The sequence below is a fragment of the Camellia sinensis genome, chromosome 5 (assembly GCF_055761805.1).
Source record: "Camellia sinensis isolate YWXY chromosome 5, ASM5576180v1, whole genome shotgun sequence".
Taxonomy (NCBI): Eukaryota; Viridiplantae; Streptophyta; class Magnoliopsida; order Ericales; family Theaceae; genus Camellia; species Camellia sinensis.
This window is the reverse complement of record NC_138965.1, coordinates 85,568,103-85,577,600: the sequence shown is the minus strand read 5'-3', so window position 1 is coordinate 85,577,600 and position 9,498 is coordinate 85,568,103.

The window sequence follows — 9,498 nt, the reverse complement described above, 5'->3', positions numbered from 1 at the left end:
GCGGATCCTTTGAAGCTTTTGCTTAACGAGTCGGGCCTCTGGGTCAAGAGGGATCCGGTGCTGTACAATCTCAGGATCGATTCCAGGGATGTCTTCGTAGGACCACACGAAAACATCTTTGAAATTTTTTAGTGAAGCGACTAAACGCTCGCGCTCCTCCGAAGACAACGTGGACCCGATTTGGACCAGACACAGATGCTTCTCAATACCAACATTAATTGAGGTCATTTCATCAACCAAAGGTTTTAAAAACCTCTCCTGCTCTTGATCAATCAAATGTTTCAAAACCGGAGGAATTTCTTCCTCGTTGTTTTCATCAAAGTTTTGAAAGTCCTGATTAATGCAATAAACGAGTGGCACAAGAAAGTACTCAGAAGCCCCAGCGACACCATTCTCATTAATGATTTCCAGTTCGTCTGATTCTTCGGTTACAACTGACTCAAAAGAAAATGAAAAAGACGACCTGGATAGGACAGTGGCATCCCGGTTTTCAACCCCAGGAATACCGGACTCTGACTCAGAAGAACTAGAATCTGATTCCGACTCCACAGACTCTGTGGGATCAGATTCTGGTTTGTTACCCGACTTAGAACCGCTTGATAAAAAGCCCTCATCGTATTGCCAAATGAGGGAGGATGCAATGGACGCATCTAGAATGCCATAAGAAGGGCCCACAGCTGTTTGATCCCCAATCATGGAAACAGAGAAATCATCCCCCAAGCACTCCGGTGTGATTTGAGGATCTGAGAGGAGACAAGCCAATGCTGCTCTTATCTCAAGTTCTGTGCCCTTGGACTCATCCTCTTTGCACTGCTCAGCCACAGCTGGTGGGTCATTTTGCTCTTCTGCAACTTCATCCCCTGGCAACTGTAAGTCAAAAAAGATCTCGAAACCGAGGAAACGCCGCTTCTCTGAATTCAACCATGGCTTTGGAAAGCTGTAAAGTGGGAAATCTTCCCTCTCCCAGACAAAGCGTCTGTTCAGGGTCCCTTGAATAGGCCGGTGCACCAGCTCGTAGTGCTTCCCAGCTTGCTTAGCCTTGGCCCTTCCGGCCATTTCCCTTGCCTTTCTGGCCTAGTCCTCTTTGGTAGGCGAGTAACCTAAACCAAAGGTATAAGGGTTGTGTGGCACTTCGGCCAGTGTAGCGATGCCCTTCCGGCCACTCCGTCCCAATCCCATTCCGGGCATGCGTTGGAGCTTGTTCATGAGGTAGACAGATTGGGCACTGGCATACAGTCCCTCATCAACAACCAGCATATCCTGTACTACCCGAGCCTCAGCCAAGTTGAATTCTGATAAAAAGACATCCTTCACGCCGTGTTCAATTTCCAAGACCAGTGTAGAGACCTCCGCCGATGGATGTCTGGAAGAGTTCCCAAAAATAATTGATACCCCCTTCCCGTAGGGATTTTCAACATCTGATGTAAAGTGGAGGAGATAGCTCTCACCTGGTGCAGCCAGGGCCGTCCAAGGAGTAGATTAAAGGTCGCTGGAACATCCAAGACATGGAACTCAATGTCCTGCTACGCCGGGCCAACTTGAGTTTTGATCCATACCGTTCCCATCACTTCTCGACTCGTGTTATCATAAGCCCGAATCACCTGCGCTGTTGGTGCGAAATCTACCGGCTTCAAACCGATGGCGTAGGTCGTACGCGACGGACACACATTGATTGCAGATCCCGTATCAACTAGGACAACTAGTATCTATTTTTCCTTACACTCCACAGAGATATACAGCGGCTTGTTATGTTCAGAGCCCTCAGGTGGTAATTCTTTGTCTGTGAAGGTTAAAGTCGGTGAAGCACCACCTAGGAGCACCAGTCCCACCAACTGCTCGGGCATTGTATCAATCATGCAACACCAGATGCATTTTAAACCAGAAATAATGAATTATTATTTTAGGAAAAATATTTTTTATTTTTATAAAATTTTCAAAATTTTACAGAAGATAAAAAATTTAATTCTGAGTCTAACGGTACCAACCACGCTTAAAAAAAAGCTATAACAAATTAATTATGACCATTTAACGCGATTCAGAATTTAAAAACAAAACAAACAGACCCTTAACATCAGCAGCCAAGTCGGCTGAGGAAAAACGGTGCGGCTCAGCGTGCGGCTTAGAGACGGCTCAGCACGCGGCTCAACGAGCGGCTCAGAAACAGCTCGGCGGCGGCTCACAAACGGCTCAGCGAGCAGCTCACACACGGCTCACACGCGGCTCAGCGCACTGCGCGCTTGCGTGGAAAGCGTCGCTGACGCGCGCGTGACGACGCGTGGGAGCGCATCTGAATCGCGTCTGGCGTGTGGAGGCGCGTGGAAGCCTACCACGGTGTCAGGTGGCGCGTGAGGCCCACGCTCCACCTTCCAGGGTGTTTTTTGGTTCGATTTTTGTACTGTCGGACTCCATTTTTCACAACAAAAACATTTATGGCATCAAAAATCACATTTAATGAACATAAAAATGAGGTGTACCACACTCTCAATCTAATGGGAGTTGAAATTTTCCTCCTTTATAAACATTCATGTATATAATGTGTAGATATATATATATATATATAATGTATACATGATTAGAGAAAACATGAAAATACCCATTCATGCTCTAATACCAATGTAAATCAAAGGTAAACACAGCGGATAAAAAATTATGGTCATACCTTTATCTGCAGAGTTTGAATTGAAGGATCTCGTGGGTAAATCACGTGCTTTCAGAATCTGATAAATCAACCTAGCAATGGAGTGATATTACAGAATGAATATCACCCACACAAGTCACAGTGCAAAATGGTTCTTGATCGTTGTATTTCGGGAGAGAGTCAGTATATGGGAAAAACATACGACATACGTTATTTTTCTCTTACTCACCCATATCCCATATTATATCAGATATATTGGATAATAATAAATCTATCCATATCAGTTATATCAGATAGATATGGATATCCTGAGTGGTTATCCAAGTAAGTTTTGAATTCAAATTCAAACTTACATAGATAAGGTTCAAAAGGTTCAAAGGGTGATGCCACATGGACGCCCAATTTCTAACAATTTACTAAAACCGCGATATGTAAATAACTAAATAAGCATGAACATGGAAGATAACTAAGAAATGAGAAAAGGAAATAATAATAATAATAAATAAATAAAAAGAAGAAGAAGAAGATAATAGTTCAGATTTATCCCTTACACATGAAAATGAGCCAAGATCTCACCTAAGAAGGGAGATGAAGGTTCAATGTCATGAAACAAAGGGTCGACGAAGATAGATCTCATCCTTTATCCAAAGGATTAACAAGAAGACTGGACAAGAAAGGAAAACAAATGAATAAAAGGAAAATGGTTGAAATTTTCATTTCAAAGCATGGAAATGAACAAGCATGTCATGCCCCGGATTTACAAGTTCCGGCCCACGTGAATAAACCCAAAATCAAATCAACATAGAGCAATAATAACATAAAGAAAAGTAACAACTCTCATGCAAATGGATATAATAATGTCACACAATACATGTGTTCATCTGATTTCACACCCCCATATTCACATCTAGGTGGAATGAATGATCATTATTCGCAACATGCAAGGATATTATACATAATTGAAATGCCCGAAGGCTTACATCATAATCAAAGGGTGCAACCCTCACACTAATGGCACTTGGCCTATTAAATATAACAAATGACCCACAACCTACAAACAATGGAGTAAACCTACTCAGCTCCAATCACAATCCAATGCCTCATTTCCATATCCATACATGTCATACACTTGAAAAATATTTTCAGCTACGTAGGGTGAGCATAAAGCCCAGTAGAGAATATTTCAAAAACTAAATATGCTCCACTACCAAAAATAATCATGATGCAATACATATGTACAGTATTCCCAAATGCATTTTCAAAATCCATCTAATTTCTCAATAAAAATCCTTTCTCTCCAATTATCAAAACCTTTCATTTATTCAAAACGTTTTCTGAAATCAAAACATGTGTTTGATAAAACCGATTTTCAAAATAAGTCCATACATCACAATACTAACTAGCAAATACATTGCTAAACTGAAAGCGAATACATCACTGAAGAAAGGCAAATACATTACTAAACATTTTCCAAAACATCATTTTCAAGTTAAAACAATAATGAATAAAATGAGTAAATCTCCAGGGCTAGTGTTCATAATAGTAACTATACAAGTCACTATGCCATTTTACCGGGATTCTTCGAATGGAATCGATACCTACCGCGTGGGTTTTAGGTCTTGCACCATGGACACACAAGCCAACTTAATTCGGCTCTAACACTCTGTTATAGCTTTACCACTTTATTTACCCTTTCTTATAACACAATACATGTGTTCCAAAACAATATTTTCAAAACGATTCAAATGTTTTCAAAATGTAATACAAACGTTTTCAAAACAACCTTTCCAAAATATACAGTTTTGAGTTCCAAATCCAGGACATACATCATGATATGAATGATTTCTTAAATATTCCAAATTTGCCTTATCCACATGCAATTTCTAACACATGGCAATGCTATCCTCCACCGATAGTCAAAACAGTTATCTCTAATGCAATAATTAAAAGATAACGACAAGGATATACAATCCCATAATTTTAAAATCACATTTCCAAAACTTATACATTTCTCAACAACCTCAACATTTTCAAAAGATTATTCAATACTCATTATTTCCAAAATCTCATAAACACTTTTCTAACCAAACCCTTTTCCAAAAATCCAACCAACTCCTAAAAACAATATCATTTAGGGTTTTTCACAAATTGGGATTTTTTCACTTTTGAAACCCACATGCAATTTTATATACCAAAAATAGATTAAATAGAAAAATCATAGCTGAACAATTTCCCAATTTAAACAAACCTTCAACCCTCAAAACGAAATTCCAAAATCAATCTAACAACAAAATGATCTTTATACAAAATATACCACAAATACACCAATGAACTCATATCAAGTTAAGGAAATAGATCCTACCTCTTGAAGTGAAAAAATGGCCAGCGATGAAAAGACAATTTGCTTAGATGAAATGGAAGCTTGAGCCGAACTCTACATTTTGGTATATGGAACTACAGGTCAAAATGGTTAAATATAGATGAAACCAAAACTTGAAAAGCTTAAAGGATAAAAAATGGCCAAAATGAGAGATAGGAAGGAGATTGGATAAAAAAATTAGATATTTTTAGCTTTTGGAGACTTTTATAGACAGATAAACCATGGGCGTGAAGGCCACACAGCAATTGTGATGAAGATGACAAGACAGGTCGTGGGCTCGACCATGAGGTTGTAGGTGCGACTATGAACGTCGTAAACCCTCACCGCGGGCCACGCAACCATCGTGGGCCGCACACCTCCTCCCCAGGCCAACAAACCTGAAAGCCAAATTGGTCACGGTGAAGGGCCGTGACCTTCCTCTCCAAATCGTGGGCGAGACTGACTAAGTCGTGGGTGCGACGAACCAAACCTGAAATTTTGGGCTGTTGCCAATAGTTAACCTGAGGCACTCCAAGGGTTTAAACTACCCTGAAAAGGTCTAATTCACTTGGGACAACTCCGTGTCCCAACCAAAAGTAAAATGGGTTAGGTATTTTGACTAGAGCCACTACAAAAACAAATGTTGAAATCCATAAATGATGGTTTTGTGAAAGTAGATTCCACCATATTGCAAAGGCTACACTATGAATATGGGTTAAATGCTAATCTACACAAGAAAAGAAAAAAGACAAGGGGGAAAAATATAATGGGATAAATCTACTCTAAAAGGTTATGGAAATAGGTATATGGAAAATCAAAGGCCTCAATCCATGAAACAAGACATGACATATGTAGATTTAACTCATAATCCCATAAACCTAAGTTAATAGACTAGAAAATAAAAACTAGAAAATAGAAAATGGAAAAGGTCTACTCTCTACTCATGAAAATGAGAATGAGATGCTCAAATCCATGTAATAATGGGTTAAGAGAGTAGACTTAAAAATTCTCAAATGGAAAGCATATGCTTGGCTTCCAAGAAAATGTAAGAAAGTGGTGAGAAAGAGGAGGATGATGGAACTAAAACAATGTAAATGAGATTTGGCTAGAATCCCAACAGAAGTCCAAAATGCAACTAAAAATGAAAGAAATACAACAATATATAGTGTTTGGTAACCTAGAAAAGGAAAGAAAATGCTAGGAAAATAAAGATAGCACAATTCAAGCAATATATGGGGCATTTGGAAAGAATTCCTAATCTATTCAGGCCCAAACAGGCAATAAACTCTAAAGATCACAAGAACTAGAGAATGTTTGGAAGAAGAGAAAAGAAAACAAAACAAAGTAAGAGAAAATGCTGAAAGATAGAGATTTATCTCTTGCCAAAGCTTTAGGCCATGTTTGTTTTGAAGATATGAGAGATGATTACACCATAATTCTATGGACTCTCTCACACCTAATTAAACCTTGAATTGGTTGGAGAATGTTTCTATACAAGATAGAAGCTATTAGAATTGATTCAAATTCAAATCCTAAAGGTCACAACTTTGTGAATGAAAGGCACTTGTTCAAATGAAATTGACCTTTAGGAATAGATGCATTCAACATCTATAAATTGGTGGTGTTGTCAGAATTATTTTCACTTCCATCTCTTTCATTCTCTTGCTTCCATTTTAGTTTGATTCTTGTGCGTGATAATTACCATCATGAGAAATCCAATCATTTTTGCCATTGTAAAGTTTATCTTTTAGTGGTATCAGAGCAAGATTTACGCATAATCCTAGATGTCGAACTACAATCCGCAAGAACGAAAAAATTTCGAAATCTTTTTACCAAAAATTTAAAAAGTAATTGTAACATGTTCCGGGGGGGTTACCAGTGCACGTTAAACAGTTCAGACCCTCGACTTCTTTGATCTAGTCTCATGAGTGCAATGTGAAACATAGAGGAAAGTCCAAATTTGGCAACGTTTATAGAAAATCTATTTAATTACAAAATCTTTGCCAGAAATGGACTGCATCACCAAATCTTAGACTCGCCATCTAATATTTTGGAAAAATTAGGAAACCTGTGACTTGTGCCAAGGCTATTGTTCATCATAACCAAAGATGGTTGGCTCGGAACCTTAGGTATGAGAGGGAAATGTCATTAATTGAGCAGCCCGCTCACTCGATCAAAGATCGGCCTCTACTAAACCCTGATATTAGTTTGTAGACACTCCATTTTTGACCACCCTTAAGACTTGGGTGCCTTATGGTGAACACTCAATGATGAATTGTTATGCTATACAAATCGTTCAATTTCTTAGGCAAAAGGCTTCGATTTTCAAGCTTTGGAGCCCAAACCTTGCTCCCTTAACCACGCTGAAATCATGAGAAGAGGAAGAGAAAAAAAATCGCTTAGGGTCATGTTCCTATACGTCCTGAGATACTCTAACCATGCTGAAATTGTGAGAAGAGGAAGAGAAAAAAAAAAAAACTACTCAGGGTCGTGTTCTTGCATGCCCTGAGATACTCTAACCACGCTGAAATCATGAGAAGAGGAAGAGAAAAAAACTGCTCAGGGTCGCATTCTTGCATGCCTCAAGATAAATTCTAAACATGCTGAAATCATGTCAGGAATGAAGAACATTTTAACCATGCTGAAAACGTGAGAAGAGGTCCTGAGAAAACTGCTTAGGGTCGCATTCTTGCAAGCGCCGAGATAAATTCCAAACACGATGAAATCATGTGAGGAGGGAAGAACACTCTAACCACACTGAAATAATGAGAAGAGGTCATGAGGTAATGTGATAGATGCAAAGAGTATGATGAGATTGTGTGGTAGATGCACATGAATGGTTTGATCGTGCAATAGATACACAATAGCAATTGGATTTTGCGATAGATGCACTATAGCGATTGGATCGCGTGATAGATGCACGATGTGGTATGTGTGACAAGCGATGTAGTGAACAATGTTCAGGAAATGCAATAAACAAACAAAGCGGTGCTTTTGAAAGCACCTCATGGGGTGAGTGACGATGAATCGTTCTACTTTGATGGGGATCTCCCTTTTCTATTTTCAAACTTCCACCTTCAACTTACAGTTTAAAGGTCCTCAAATACTGGCAAAGGGTAAAATCTACAAGCGAAAGCCACAGATACCACTTTTCTTCCAAATCATACTTACAACTTTCCAAATTCTCTAATGGAGTGACATACTAGGTTGATTTAGTATCCAGAATTGAGACGCATACATAGTACCTTAACCTATGGGGCTGTCATATAGATTTCAAGCCGAGGATAAACCCCTGGGTACTTAAACCAGACTTTAGTCTCAAAAATTTCAAACCTTTGTGTTCTAGGCATCGCCATTCGAACTCTAGTTTCCACCGTTGCAATTGATCTCCTAAGAACTCATTGCAAACAAAGCCAAGATGCCTCTGGTGGGGAATGGTGTTCAGGGAGAGCACTCTTGATTGACACTCTGATTTGGCAGGCTTGAACTCGGGGTCAAGGTACACTCATACTCTGGAGAAATGATGAGGCCTGCGAAGGTGCATCCAGAATGCAATCTTGAAATTTTTTAAAGTTGAAACAAACTTAGATGCACCACTTTTCCCTTTTCTTGATTGCTTTGCAATCTAGAACCTATGTAGTTTTAGATAGGTCTGTGCTCTGTTGCTCCCTCTTTTGAAAACGATAATCGAGGTTAGACCCTGCAATTATGAAAGAACGAGTTATGTTTTGTACATCATGTTAGGAATGGCACAACACTCTAAGCACAAAAATGATTTATTTTGGAAATTAAAACCGAGAATGAGTTCTTAATCGAGTATTGAGCCTATGACTGACCAAAATCAGAACAACTCAAAACAAGACTCAAAACAAACAAAAATAACAAACACAACACTTGGATGTTTTCCACCGGCGGGAGACCTCTCGGTTCCTGGGGAGCCCACTACTTCTTCAGGTTCTGTTTCCCACCCTTTCTTATTTGTGATTCTCACATCACTTTCGCACGCAATCTCTTTTTCTCCCAAAGCCCTTTCCTTACTTTTCTCCTAACGCACATCTCTCTATTCTTTAATCTCTCTTATTTTTCATCCCTTCCCAGGTGTGGTTGATGGATAAGCTGAAGGTCGTGGACCCTTGTCTCGAGTATTCAGCCAGATCCTACTTCTTTCGCCTGTGGTTAGTGGACTTTCCCACAGAGGGACTGTGGTATGACTGGATGTGCAGCAAATGAGCAACTGACATTGCTTGGTGTTTCCCTTGGCTCAACATGACTAAGACGAGCTACATCGTGTCTTGCTAGCTAGGTATACAGTTGATCGCCTTACACATTGTGTCTTCTACTTCCCATTTTGGTTTAGACCCCAATTTGGGCATGATTAGACCCGTCCAGATGAGGGGGTGGAATACCCTACTTCATTTCTAGTTCGTGCTTCACACTTGGCTCGATACCTCGCTACTTGGAGGATGAGAGAGCTTCTGGCCCTTGCTGTTAGCTTCAGTTA